The sequence below is a fragment of the Elaeis guineensis genome, chromosome 9, assembly GCF_000442705.2.
Source record: "Elaeis guineensis isolate ETL-2024a chromosome 9, EG11, whole genome shotgun sequence".
In the NCBI taxonomy this organism is placed as follows: domain Eukaryota; kingdom Viridiplantae; phylum Streptophyta; class Magnoliopsida; order Arecales; family Arecaceae; genus Elaeis; species Elaeis guineensis.
The window spans coordinates 53,162,832-53,176,930 of record NC_026001.2 but is presented as its reverse complement, the minus strand read 5'-3'; the positions used below and the strand labels follow the sequence as shown (position 1 = coordinate 53,176,930).

Genomic DNA, 14,099 nt, shown 5'->3' with positions numbered 1-14,099 from the left:
ATTTCAAAAGTTTCTTTTTTTTTTTTCTCTTTTTCTGTGCTCCAATCTTTATTCTTACCTACACAAGATAGTTATTTAGGCCTAGGCACATCAGTTTGGTATCAGAGCCTGAGGGAGTGTTTGACATCCAAATCATGTCTGGAGGAGACGAGGCCCCTGTCATTCCTAGAGTTATGAGTCTGGAACAAGCTCAGATTATGGGGCTCCAGCGGCATCAAGAAGAGATGATGGAGTAACTCAATCGTCTAACACAAGTGTTTGAGTGGTTGGCAATACTTCCCCCACCACCACAGCGGCATGGCCATCCAGCACCATGACGAGTTGATCGCAATGATGAAGACAAGTATGACGAACTCGGAGATGATGATGGTGTGGAGGAACACCCATGACAAAGGCGGCAGCAAAAGAGTTTGGGAGACAATATTAAGATGAGGATCCCATCCTTTAAAGGAACCAGCTCACCCGAAGAATATCTGGAATGGGTGCAACGTGTGGAGAAGGTCTTTGAATGTCAAGACTATTCTGAGGTAAAAAAATGTAAACTTGCTGCCCTTGAATTCACTGATTATGCTAATCTTTGGTGGGAGAATGTGAAAGCTCAGCATAGGAGGGATGGAGAAGAGGAGATCCGGAACTGGAGGCTTATGAAGCGGATCATGGAGAAGCGATTTGTCCCTCAATATTATAAGCAGGAGCTGTACATCAAGTTACAAAGCTTGAGACAAGGGGGGATGTGTGTTGAGGATTATGTCAAAGAATTTGAGATGCTGATGATGAGATGTGATTTGCGAGAACCTCAAGAACAAACCATTGCAAGGTTCTTAGGAGGCTTGAATAAGGAGATTGCTGATATGATGGAGTTGCAATCTTATGTGTTCCTTGACGATGTGATTAAACTTGCTGTTAAGGTGGAGAGACAGCGCAAGCGTAGTGCAAGTAAGCCAAGTAAGACTACCAACTCATCTTCCTTATCATCATGGTCCGTCCCTAAGGTGGTGCCAAAACAAGTAGAAAAAGGTGATTCTAGCAAGCAAGTCACAAATACGGCCAAAGAAAAAGAGGTGGGAAATTTACAACCTTCCAGACGAAGTCGAGATATCAAGTGTTTCAAGTGTCTTGGTTACGGTCATATAATCTCTGAATGTCCAAACAAGAGGATGATGTTCATTCGAGAGTCACAAGAAGAAATTGAAAGTGAAGATGAGGCTATTTTGGAAGAGATAAAAGAAGATTATATGGAGTTTGCAGATTGTTGGGTATAAAATACCCCCCAGCCGAAGTTCGTGTCAGGAGTGACCCTCCAGGGATTCTATCGATGTCCGACCTTTGGCGGCATCTTTCCGAACCTCTCCGATGGCCGAGCCTCTGCGACATTCCCAAGTTCTGCCGATGGATAAACTCCCACCAGTGTAGGCCGGATTCTACACGACGAGCGGACTCCACCCAAGTTTCTGTGGTGGTCGACCACCTTCTAGTCTTCATCCGAACTCCTACGGGAGCCGGACTTCTTCCCCGAACTCCAGCTGCAGCTAGCCTTCATCCAGACTCCTACAGGAGCTGGACTTCTTCCCCAAACTCCGACTGCAGGTAGTCTTCATCCAGACTCCTACGGGAGTCGGACTTCGTCTAGAATTCCTGTTGCAGGTAGACCTCATCCGAACTCCTACAAAGACCGGACTTCGAACTTCTACTGCAAGCAATCTACTCCGAGCTTCTGCTACAAGCAGTCTACTTCAAATTCTTACTACGAGCAGTCCGCACCAGATTTTCACGGTAAGCCTCCACCAGAGCCTCCATCGTTGACGAATTTCTTTCGGATTTCTATTGCAGGTAGGCTTCGATCGAGCCTCCTCGACAAATGATCCCCATTCGGGCTTCTACGGAGATCAGACTCTGACCAAACTCCCGTAATGGTCAGGTCCCGGATGAACCCCTATGACACGTAGACTCCAGCAGTCAGACCCCTCCAGTGGATGAATCTTTCCGGTGCCATCTGACATCCATTGTCGGTCGACCCTCCGTCGAATCCTGCGTGAAACCAAACTTCATCTACAGAAAGCCCCTGACCGAGCTCTTACAGCAAATGGCCCTCGCCTGCGGCATTAATGCTCAAGGCACCCAACGGTAGAAGGCTCGCCAGCGACATCCGAGCTCCTCTCAGATAGATAGCTACCTCTCTCCGCCAGACGCTCCAACCGAGCTTCAACCGACAGGCCTGGACTCCCTGACAGGCCACAGTAACAGCCATGATTCTGCTCCACTCCCTGCGATGGATTTCGTGCAGCTTCACCACTCCCTGGCAGGCCATAGTAATGGCCACGACTCTGCTCCACTCCCTGTGACGGATTTCACGCGGCTCCACCACTTTTTGGCAAGTCACGATAACAGACACTGCTCCACTCCTCGTAACAGGCTCCATGTGGTAGGCCACGATGATAGCCACGACTCCACTCCACCACTCTACGTAACAAACTCCTCCTGGCCCTGAACGGCCCACTACCAGGCAGTTATGAACGTCACTATCAATTTGTTGCACCCTCCGCCTATAAAAAGGGGACCCCAGATACGTTATTCTTTAAGCTCTAATTTCTATCTCGAAACTCTGCTAAAATTTTTGTTTGAGCACTCTATTCTTGTTAAGGCAGAGAACTGACTTGAGCATCGGAGGGTCTTGCTGGAGCAACCCCAACTCCGGTTTAGACTTCCTTTGCAGGTCCCGACAGTAACCGCGACTCCCCCGACTCCAGCTTCTCCGATACTGGTGGATTTTTGCACCAACAGGATTGGCGCTAGAGGAAGGGTGGCTGTGTCTTCACAGTACCCTTGTTCTTAAAGGAGCGCTCAGCGGGACCGCCTCCAGTCATCTTCTCCGGCATCCTCTCTTCCAGTTTCCTGCTTGATCTCCACCTGATGCCTCCCCGAAGGGCATCCTTCAAGCAATCGACGGCCTCCGCAGCTAGATCTCAGCGGGCTTCGCAAGCCCCAGCCCCGTCTCCAATTTCCCAGGCTCCTCTTCCTCCGACGGTAGCAGTCGGCATGGAGCAGTCCGATGATCGACCTCCGACCGATTTCACCAACACCATCTCGGGAGAATTCCGGCAGGGAACAACCGGTGAATTGACCGGACCTCCTAAGTGGCAAAGGACTGAGGAGTCCATAACCTTTACTGAGGAAGATGCTCGGGGAGTTCAATTCCCTCATAACGACGCGGTTGTAGTTTTCTTAAATATAGCTAATTACGATGTGCACCGCATTCTTGTCGACAATGAAAGTTCGACCGACATTTTGTTCTACGACATCTTCTAAAAATGTCCATCCTTGACAGTCGTTTGGGGCCGATTAGCTCCCCCCTGGTAGGGTTTACCGGCGATGCTATCCTGGTGGAGGGGGTAATAACTTTGACTGTAGCTGTGGGTCGATATCCAAGACAGTCCAGGGCTTTGGTGGATTTCTTGGTGGTGAAGACGCCGTCAGCGTACAATGCAATCCTCGGCCGACCTATCCTCAACGCCCTTCGGGCCGTGGTGTCAACCTACCATCTGAAATTGAAGTTTCCTACTAACTAGGGGGTCGGAGAAGTCAAGGGAGACCAAGCCCTGGCCAGACATTGCTATAGCATAGCCTTGCAAAGAAGTGATCGATCTGACCTCTGTCCGATTGATGGATTGGACGCCCGCGACGATCTCACTGAGGAAAGGGGCGGGCCAATCGAAGATCTGGTTTCGATCCTTTTGAGTGATGGGAATACAGAGCATGTGGTGAAGATCGGCTCCAACCTGGGGGAAGAGGTGTGAAAGCAGCTCATTGATTTCCTACGAAAGAATGCGGATGTTTTCGCTTGGGTTCCAGTGGACATGTCGGGGATTGATGCAGAGGTCATGGAATATCATCTGGCCGTCGATCCGAAGCATCGATCGATGAAAGAAAAAATCCAAGGTCATGCATCGGAAAGGCAAAAAGCGATAGCCGAGGAAGTGGATAAACTCTTGAAAGTCGGATTCATTAGAGAGGTCAATTATCCTGACTGGATTTTCAACGTTGTCCTAGTCAAAAAGGCAAACGACAAGTGGAGGATATGTATAGACTTCAAAAAGCTGAATAAAGCCTGCTGAAAAGATAGCTTCCCTCTGCCCAAGATTGATCAACTGATGGATGCAACCTCGGGCCATGAGCTTCTCACCTTTATGGATGCATTCTTCGACTATAATTAAATCAGAATGGCACCAGAAGACGAAGAAAAGACTACTTTCATTACTAACCGCGGCCTTTACTGTTACAGGGTCATATCTTTCGGCCTTCAAAAATGCAGGTGCGCCCTATCGCGGCTGGTGAACAAAATCTTCAAGGAGCAGATCGGCCGCAACATGGAGGTCTATGTGGACGACATGCTCGTGAAAAGCAAATCTTCAATGAACCATGTTGCCGACCTCGAGGAGACCTTCGGCGTACTCTGGAGATATAAGATGAAGCTGAACCCGACTAAATGTGCTTTCGGAGTGACCTTGGAGAAGTTTCTGGGCTTCATGGTATCGGGGCGTGGGATTGAAGCCAATCCGGAGAAAATTCGTACCATCCAGGAGATGGCCACCTCGAAGTCGATAAAAGAGGTTCAACGCCTTACAGGGAGGGTGGCAGCCCTGAATCGCTTCGTTGTGAGGTCGGCTGAACGGTGCTTACCCTTCCAAACTGTCAAGCGGCCGAAGGACTTCTATTGGACCACTGAGTGTCAATAGGCATTCGAAGAATTAAGGAGCTACCTCGGTTCGCCTCCGCTATTGACGAAGCCCGAGCCCGGGGAGGAGTTGTTCTTGTACCTGGTTGTCTCCCCTATGGCCCTTGCAGCAGTTCTTGTCAAGGAAGAAGCAAAAATCCAACGACCGATCTACTACATCAGTCGCACGTTGAGAGACGCCGAAACCAGGTATACCAAATTAGAGAAACTAACTTATGCCTTATTGATTGCAGTCTGGAGGCTCCAACCTTACTTTCAAGGGCACACCATAACGTTGCTCACCGACCAGCTGATTAAGGCGATTCTGCATCGGACAGATGCTTCCGGGAGGATAGCGAAATGGGCGATCGAGCTCACAGAATTTGACATCAACTATCAACCTAGACCGATGGTAAAAGCCCAGATATTGGCAGATTTTATAGTAGAATGCACTATCTCGGAGGAGGCTGAGCCTGAATAAGGTGAAGTTGACGGCCTGAAGTCCCGACCGAACCCCTCTGAAGAAGAAACGGACCCCCCTGATTGCTTTTGGGCCCTCTATGTGGATGGATCCTCCAACATGTCGGGCGCAGGCGCAGGCCTGATTTTGATCAGTCCAGAGGGGATCGTCGTGGAGTACGCACTGCACTTCGAATTCCCTGCAACGAACAATGGAGCAGAATACGAAGCTCTGGTCGCAGGATTGAGGATCGCCAAAGAATTAGGAGTAGATCGGCTCCAAGTTTACAGCGACTCCCAATTGGTAGTGGGACAAGTCAGTGGAAACTACGAAGCATGGGAGGACAGCATGGCTAAATATCTTGAAAAGATAAAGGAGCTTGTCTCCGCCTTTAGTAGCTTCAACATCAGGCAGATTCCAAGAACAAAAAATACCAGGGCCGATCTTCTCTCCAAGTTGGCTACGCTGGCTCCGGCTGAATTGCCCAAAGGTGTTCTCTTTGAAGTTCTGAAGTGCCCAAGTACGGAAGAATCATGGCCCATGATGGAAATTGGCCATGAACCCAGTTGGATCGACCCACTGGTGGCATATCTCAGAGACGAGATTCTCCCTCATGATGCAAAAGAGGCTCGGAAGCTCAGAAATCAAGCCTCTGATACATCCTTTACGAGGACAAGTTGTACAAGAGATCATACTCTTTGCCCCTTTTAAAATATCTCCGGCCTTCGGAAGCTGACTACGCCTTGTAGGAGGTGCACGAAGAAATCTGCAGAAGCCATCTGGGGGCTAGATCCTTATCCCACAAATTGCTCTGCCAAAGGTTCTACTGGCCGACAATGTATCGTGACTCCAGTGAATACATCAGAAAGTGTGACCGATGTCAGAGATATGCCAATATCCAGAGACAGCCCGCCTCCGAGCTTACACCCTTGAGCGCCCCATGGCCGTTTGCGCAATGGGGAATGGATATCCTTGGACCCTTTCCCGTGGCGTCGGGGTAGAGGAAGTTCCTCCTGGTAGCAATTGACTATTTCACCAAGTAGGTTGAAGCCGAACCACTGGCGAAAATCACAGAAGCTAAAGTGCAAGACTTCGTTTGGAAGTCGATCGTTTGCAGGTTCGGCCTGTCGAGGATCCTAATTACTGATAATGGGCGGCAATTTATGAGAGCGAGATTCGCCGAATTTTGTGAAGACCTGAACATCTCTCACAACTTCACATCGGTAGCCCATCCTCAGGCCAACGGCGAAGCTGAAGTGACCAACAGAACTCTGCTGCAAGGAATCAAGACAAGGCTCAAAAAAGCGAAGGGAACTTGGGCAGACGAACTCTATCATGTGTTGTGGGCGTACCGAACTACCCAAAGATTGTCCACGAGGGAGACCCCCTTCGCTCTAGCCTTCGAAATGGAGGCTGTTATCCCAATTGAGCTCAAACTTCCATCGGCACGAGTCGTGGCATTCAACGAACATCACAATTCACAAGGCCTTAAAGCCAACCTCGACTTGTTAGAAGAAAAGTGGGAAGTAGCTCAAGTTCGGATGGCAGCCTACAGACAGAAAGTCGTCTGCTATTACAACTCCCGGGTCAAAAACAAAGCCTTTGAGTGGGAGACCTAGTGCTTCGACGAGCCGCTGTCTCGTAACCTAAGGATAGAGAAAAGCTTGCCCCAAATTGGAAAGGCCCGTACGAAGTCAAGGAGGTAGTCCGGCCCGGAACTTACTACCTCAAAGAGCTCGGAGGAGCAGACCTCCTGCGACCATGGAGCTCAAAAAATTTACGAATGTATTACTGATAACTTTACTTTAAATAAAAGTTTTATATCCACATGTCTTCTCTCTTGGCACGAGCCTATATTGATAGGACAATCGAAACAAATCATGTCGGGTGCGGGAGGAGAACCTCATCTCGACACAATCGAAGGTCCGGTTACACCTAGACCAGATAGGGGGAGAGGCCCTGCAACGTCCATATGTGCCCCCACAGCCCTGTTAGGGACAGGAGGAGGACCTCGCCCTAACAGGAGCAAAGTTGAAGGCCCGGTTATGCTTAGACCGGATGGGGGGAGAGGCCTTGCAACATCCATATGTGCCCCCTCAGCCCTGTTAGGGACAGGAGGAGAACCTCGCCCTAACAGGAGCAAAGTCGAAGGCCCGGTTATACTTAGACTGGATGGGGGGAGAGGCCCTGCAACGCCCATATGTGCCCCCACAGCCCTGTTAGGGACAGGAGGAGAACCTCGCCCTAATAGGAGCAAAGTCGAAGGCCCGGTTACACTTAGATCGGATGGGGGGAGAGGCCCTGCAATACCCATATGTGCCCCCACAGCCCTGTTAGGGACAGGAAGAGAACCTCGTCCTAACAGAGCAAAGTCGAAGGCCCGGTTACACTTAGACCGGATAGGGGGAGAGGCCCAGCAACGCCCATATATGCCCCCACAGCCCTGTTAGGGACAGGAGGAGGACCTCGCCCTAACATGAGCAAAGGCGAAGACCTGGTTACCCTTAGACCGGATGGGGGGAGAGATCCTGCAACGTCCATGTGTGCCCCCGCAGCCCTGTCAGGAGTAGGAGGAGAACCTCGTCCTAACCTGAGCTGAAACCAATTATATCAGAAATAGGGGAAGAACCTTGTCCTAACACCAACTAAGGTCCGATCATTCGAGATCAGATAAGAAAAAGGGAACCTTCTCAGTGGCCCCTCCGTGCTCCCGCGACCCCACTAAGAGCAAAGGGAAAACCCTCACTTGAGAAAAGAAAAAAAAAGGAGAGGGGGGTTAAAAAGGAAAGCGACGAACTGCATCAGCGATGAATGGAAAATAAATTACATCAAAGATACAGGGAACCTCGTCTCAGCGAGGATTGGGGTTTTTATCAAAATCCGCGATCTCCAAGAGAGCTCTCAACATAGGCCAAGGATAAGACGGCTTCTCGGGGTGACGGAAAGCACAGACCTTCGAGCTCGAACTCTGAAAGGAGGTGTCAAACTCGAGTGGCCCCGGACAAATCTGCGGCCATAAACAAAAGGATGGATCAATGCGATGGCAATCGGGTACCTCCGAACGGCATCGATATCGAGCAAGGCAAAAGCCGAAAGGAGCTCGACAAATGAAATTCAACACGTGAGTAAAAGAGGTAACGAAAAATTCCCTTCTCATGTCATTAATTAAGTATACATTACAGAGCCCTTGAGGCTGAAGAAGAAAGACGACAAGAAAAGCAAGCCGACGTGGCGACGACCAAGGACCTCCAGACGACATCGGCATCGAAAAAAAAAAAAAAGGTGGGGGGATACAACAATAGCAATAGTGAATGAAAGAAGTTCGGCAGGTGACAATTTGACGTAAAGTGTGGACAAGGTGACAAAAATCTCCTTTTCATTCTCGATTAACAAGGTGTACATTACAAAGCCCTGAGGACCGGGGAAAAAAGAACATTACTACAAGACTTGAAAAAAGACATTAGAGACCGCTTCAAGCTTTCGACTTCTCCTTCCAGCTCCATCCTTCTTAGCAGTATTTCCCAGTGCGTGTGATGAACCCATCGGCTCTCGCCCCCCGCCTCGTTCTGCTCCATTGCCGAAACCCCAACCCTAGGGGGAAAAGGGGGGATAGAATTCAAGGGACGACGGCAGCGACAGCAGCGACAGCGACGACCTATATTGGAAAAAATTGAAAGTACCCCAAAGGCCGCGATGACACCGGAGGCATGCACCACCACCGTGTGCTCCCCAACAACCACCATCCTAGGTACTTCGATGAGGTCGGCATGTGCTACTTCCACCGCCCCCACAACAAGTTCTACTGTCCCACTGTCAGCGCCGACCGCCTTTGGTCCCTCGACCCCGACGACGTCAAGAAACCTGTCACAGCTTATGACGGCAACTCCACCCCCTTGACCGGTGTCGCCCCATTCAACTACTTCAAAATTCTCGGGTAGGATGCGCTCATCGGCTGGTTCCGTGATTAAATCCCTGTTGTTGAAGGAATTCTCCCTCGAGCCCCCTTCAAAGCTGTGGGAACCCTCAGTGGCAGTTCGACAGCCACTAACTTGCAGGCCACTGTCTCCCCCCTCCTACTCCTCTCGATCCATAGCATCCTCTCGAGATTGACCTCCGGGGCAGGAGCCCCGGTGGGAGAACTCCCCGAAAGGGTTCGGAAGATTGAAGGCGGCGGGGAGTCGGTGGAGATGGCGAAGATTGGCGCGAAGAATGCTTGGGGTCGAAAAGGGCGTCGATGGGTGGCTAAATTCTCAGGCAGAAGAAGGGTGTCGTCTGGGCTCTCAGGCGAAATGAAGTCCCTGGAGGGAAGGAGGGGATTTAAATAAGCGACGAGACCTGGCACAGTTATGGAGGCGGATATCCCTAGGTCAACCAATGCCCGCCACGTGTCCACTCACCGTGGCGTAGGGCTGGCCGCCGGCGGGACCATTATGGTGTGGCGCTTGGAATTACCTCCAGCAGGAATTTCGAAAGGACTCTTCGGATCGTCCTAATTGGAAACAGCCTCCAGCACATGCGCATTAAATGCCAGGATTTTCGAGGACGGTCATGCGCAGGATTCGAGAGGGCAACTTCGACTGTAAAAATTTCTCTGTACTTCCTTCATTCAAAACTCAAACTCGAAAGTAGGGGGACTGGTGTTGGATATAAAATACCCCCCAGCTGAAGTTCATGTCAGGAGTGACCCTCTAGGGATTCCACCGATGTCCGACCTTCGGCGGCATCTTTTCGAACCTCTCCGACGGCCGAGCCTCTGCGACATTCTCAAGTTCTATCGATGGATAAACTCCCACCAGTGTAGGCCAGATTCTCCACGACGGGCGGACTCCACCCAAGTTTCTGCGGTGGTCGACCACCTTCTAGTCTTCATCCGGACTCCTACGGGAGTCGGACTTCTTTCCTGAACTCCGCTGCAGGTAGCCTTCATCCAGACTCCTACGGGAGCCGAACTTCTTCCCCGAACTCCGACTGTAGGTAGTCTTCATCCAGACTCCTACGGGAGTGGACTTCGTCCAGAACTCCTGTTGCAGGTAGACCTCATCCGAACTCCTACAAAGGCTGGACTCCGAACTTCTACCGCAAGCGATCTACTTCGAGCTTCTGCTACAAGCGGTCTACTTCAAATTCCTACTACGAGCGGTCTGCGCTGGATTTTCCGGTAAGCCTCCACTCGAGCCTCCATCGTGGATGAATTTCTTTCGGATTTCTATTGCAGGCAGACTTCGACTGAGCTCCCTCGACAAATGATCCCCATCTGGGCTTCTATGGAGATCGGACTCTGACGAAACTCCCATAGCGATCAGGTCCCGGACGAACTCCTACGACACGCAGACTCCAGCAGTCGGACCCCTCCAGCGGATGAATCTTTCCGGCACCATCTGACATCCATTATCGGTCGACCCTCCATCGAATCCTGCGTGAAACCGAACTTCATCTACGGAAAGCCCCTGACCGAGCTCCTACAACAAATGGTCCTCGCCTGCGGCATTAATGCTCAAGGCACCCAACGGTAGAAGGCTCGCCAGCGACATCCGAGCTCCTCTCAGATAGATAGCTACCTCTCTCCGCCAGATGCTCCAATCGAGCTTCGGCCGACAGGCCTGGACTCCCTGACAGGCCACAGTAACAGCCACAATTCTGCTCCACTCCCTGCGATGAATTTCGTATGGCTTCACCACTCCCTGGCAGGCCATAGTAATGGCCACGACTCTGCTTCACTCCCTGCGACAGATTCCGCACGGCTCCACCACTTTCTGGCAAGTCACGACAACGGATACTGCTCCACTCCTCGTAACAGGCTCCATGTGGTAGGCCACGATGATAGCCACGACTCCACTCCGCCACTCTTCGTAACAAACTCCTCCTGGCCCTAACGGCCCACTATCAGGCAGTTACGAACATCGCTATGAATCTGTTGCACCCTCCGCCTATAAAAAGGGGACCCCAGATACGTTATTCTTTAAGCTCTAATTTCTATCTCGAAACTCTACTAAAATTTTCATTCGAGCACTCCATTCTTGTTGAAGAAGAGAACTGACTTGAGCGTCGGAGGGTCTTGCCGGAGCAACCCCAACTCCGGTTTAGACTTTCTTTGCAGGTCCCGACGGTGACCGCGACTCCCCCGACTCCAGCTTCTCTGACGCTGGCGGATTTTTGCACCAACACAGATGAAGGAGAGCTGTTGGTTATTCATCGCAACCTGAACCTACAAGCCAAAGTGGATGATGAGCAGTGCAAAAATATCTTCCATACCAGGTGCACCATCCATGATAAGGTATGTGGTGTTATCATTGATGGAGGTAGCTGTACCAATGTGGCTTCTACTATTTTGATAGAAAAACTTAATTTGGTGACTATGAAACATCCCCGTCCTTATAGATTGCAATGGCTTACTGACGATGGTGATGTGAAGGTTACAAAGCAGGTTGTAGTACCTTTCTCTATTGGCAAGTCCTACAAAGATGAGGTTGTTTGTGATGTGGTTCCTATGAAAGCCAGCCATCTTCCTTTGGGAAGGCCTTGGCAGTACGATCGGAGGGCTATTCATGACGGCTTCAAAAATACCTATTCATTTGCCAAGAATGGGAAGAATATAGTGTTGGCACCACTTAGCCCGTAACAGGTCCAGAAGGATCAGCTTGTGATTGAAAAGGGCAAGAAAGAGAACCTATTTGCCAACAAGGGGGAAGTGAAGCGAGTTTTGACTAACCATGAAATTATTTTTGTTCTTGTAGCTAAGCAGGTTCCAAGTGAAGAAGTCTCCCTTCCACCGCAAATGAAGGAGATCTTGGAGGAATTTACAGATGTGTTTCCGAAAGAATTACTAAAAGGATTGCCACCAATTAGAGGGATCGAGCATCAGATTGATCTCATTCCAGGGTTTGCCCTACCAAATAGACCAGCCTATAGATGCAATCCCGAGGAGGCCAAGGAGTTGCAGCGGCAAGTTGCGGATCTTTTGGAGAAGGGTTATGTGAGGGAGTCTATGAGCCCATGTTCAGTACCAGCTCTGTTGGTACCAAAAAAAAATGGATCTATGCGGATGTACATGGATAGTAGGGCGATAAACAAGATCATAATAAAATATCGCTATCCAATCCCGCGACTGGATGATATGCTTGATGAGTTGCATGGAGCTAAGGTCTTCTCAAAAATAGACCTTAGGAGCGGATACTATCAGATTCGCATGAAGGAAGGTGATGAATGGAAGACCGCATTCAAGACCAAATTCGGATTGTATGAGTGGACGGTCATGCCATTTGGCTTGTCCAACGCACCTAGCACATTCATGAGATTGATGAATCATGTGCTGCATAAGTTTATTGATGATTTTGTGGTTGTATATTTTGATGATATTCTAATTTTTAGCAGAAATCAGGAAGAGCATATGGAGCACCTCAGGAGTGTTTTTGAGGTTCTGCGACAAGAGAAGCTATATGGCAACCTCAAAAAGTATCATTTTTGTCAGGATCGCATAGTCTTTTTTGGCTATGTTGTGTCACAACATGGAGTGGAAGTTGATGAGAAAAGGTGAAAGCGATCAAGGAGTGGCCTGTTCCTACTAATATATCTAAAGTGAGGAGTTTTCATGGCCTAGCATCTTTTTATCGGAGGTTTGTGAGGAACTTCAGTACTATTCTTGCTCCTATCACTGAATGCATCAAGAAAGGAGGAGAATTCAAATGGACTGAAGAGCCCAAAGGAGCTTCGAGTTGATCAAGGAGAAGTTGAGTTCAGCACCCATTCTAGCTCTACCCAATTTTTTCAAGACTTTTGAGGTAGAATGTGATGCCTCCGGTGTGGGCATTGGAGCTATTCTGATGCAAGAAGGGCGTCCTATAGCATATTTCAGTGAGCAGTTGAATGGTGCAAGCTTGAGCTACTGTCTATAACAAGGAGTTCTACGCTCTGATTCGGGCTTTGGAGACTTGGCAACATTATTTATTGCCAAAGGAGTTCGTCATCCATACTGATCATGAGTCTTTGAAGTACTTGAAAGGACAAAGCAAGCTAAATCGTAGACATGCCAAGTGGATGGAATTCTTGAAAACCTTTCTTTATGTGATCAAATATAAAAAAGAAAATGTCAATATCGTGGCTGATGCACTTTTCAGGAGGTATGCTTTGATTTCATTGCTTAATGCTAAACTAATGAGATTTGAGTTGATTATAGATCGATACAAGGATGATCCAAAATTTGTAAATATTTATGAAGAGTGCGAGAAAGGAGCTGTAAATGGCTATACAGGCACGACGGATACTTGTTTAAGTTAGGTCGGCTGTGCATTCCTAACAGTTCCATTCGAGAGCTTTTGGTGAGAGAAGCTCATGGTGGTGGATTGGCAGGTCATTTTGGAGAGAAGAAAATATTGGAGATGGTGAAAGAGCACTTTTATTAACCAACTATGATTCATGATGTGCATCACGTCATTGAGAGGTGCGTTACCTGTAAGAAGGCGAAGAGCAAAGAGACTTCACAAGGGTTGTATATGCCGCTACCTGTACCAGATCAACCATGGGTAGATTTGAGTAAGGATTTTGTGCTTGGACTACCAAGAACACAAAGGGGGAAGGATTCGATTTTGGTGGTTATGGATCGATTCTCAAAAATGTCTCATTTCGTGCCATGCCACAGAACTGATGATGCTTCACATGTTACAGAATTATTTTTCAAAGAGATAGTACGTCTGCATGGTGTACCAAAGAGCATTGTGTCTGATCGAGATGTCAAGTTTTTGAGTTACTTTTGGAAGACTTTATGGAAGAAGCTTGGTACTAGATTGCTCTTCAGCATAACTTGCCACCCGCAAACCGATGGTCAGATCGAAGTGGTAAATCGTACCCTCTCTTCTTTGCTTCACACTGTTGTTAACAAGAATATGAAGAATTGGGATGAGTTTTGGCTAATGTTGAGTTTGCTTACAATCG

The 14,099-nt window shown here is 49.0% G+C and overlaps 1 pseudogene; it reads left to right on the top strand.

The window, feature by feature from the left end:
• Window positions 1-656: 656 nt before the first annotated feature.
• On the top strand, window positions 657-13,570 carry LOC140851492 (uncharacterized; annotated as a pseudogene).
• Window positions 13,571-14,099: the final 529 nt, after the last annotated feature.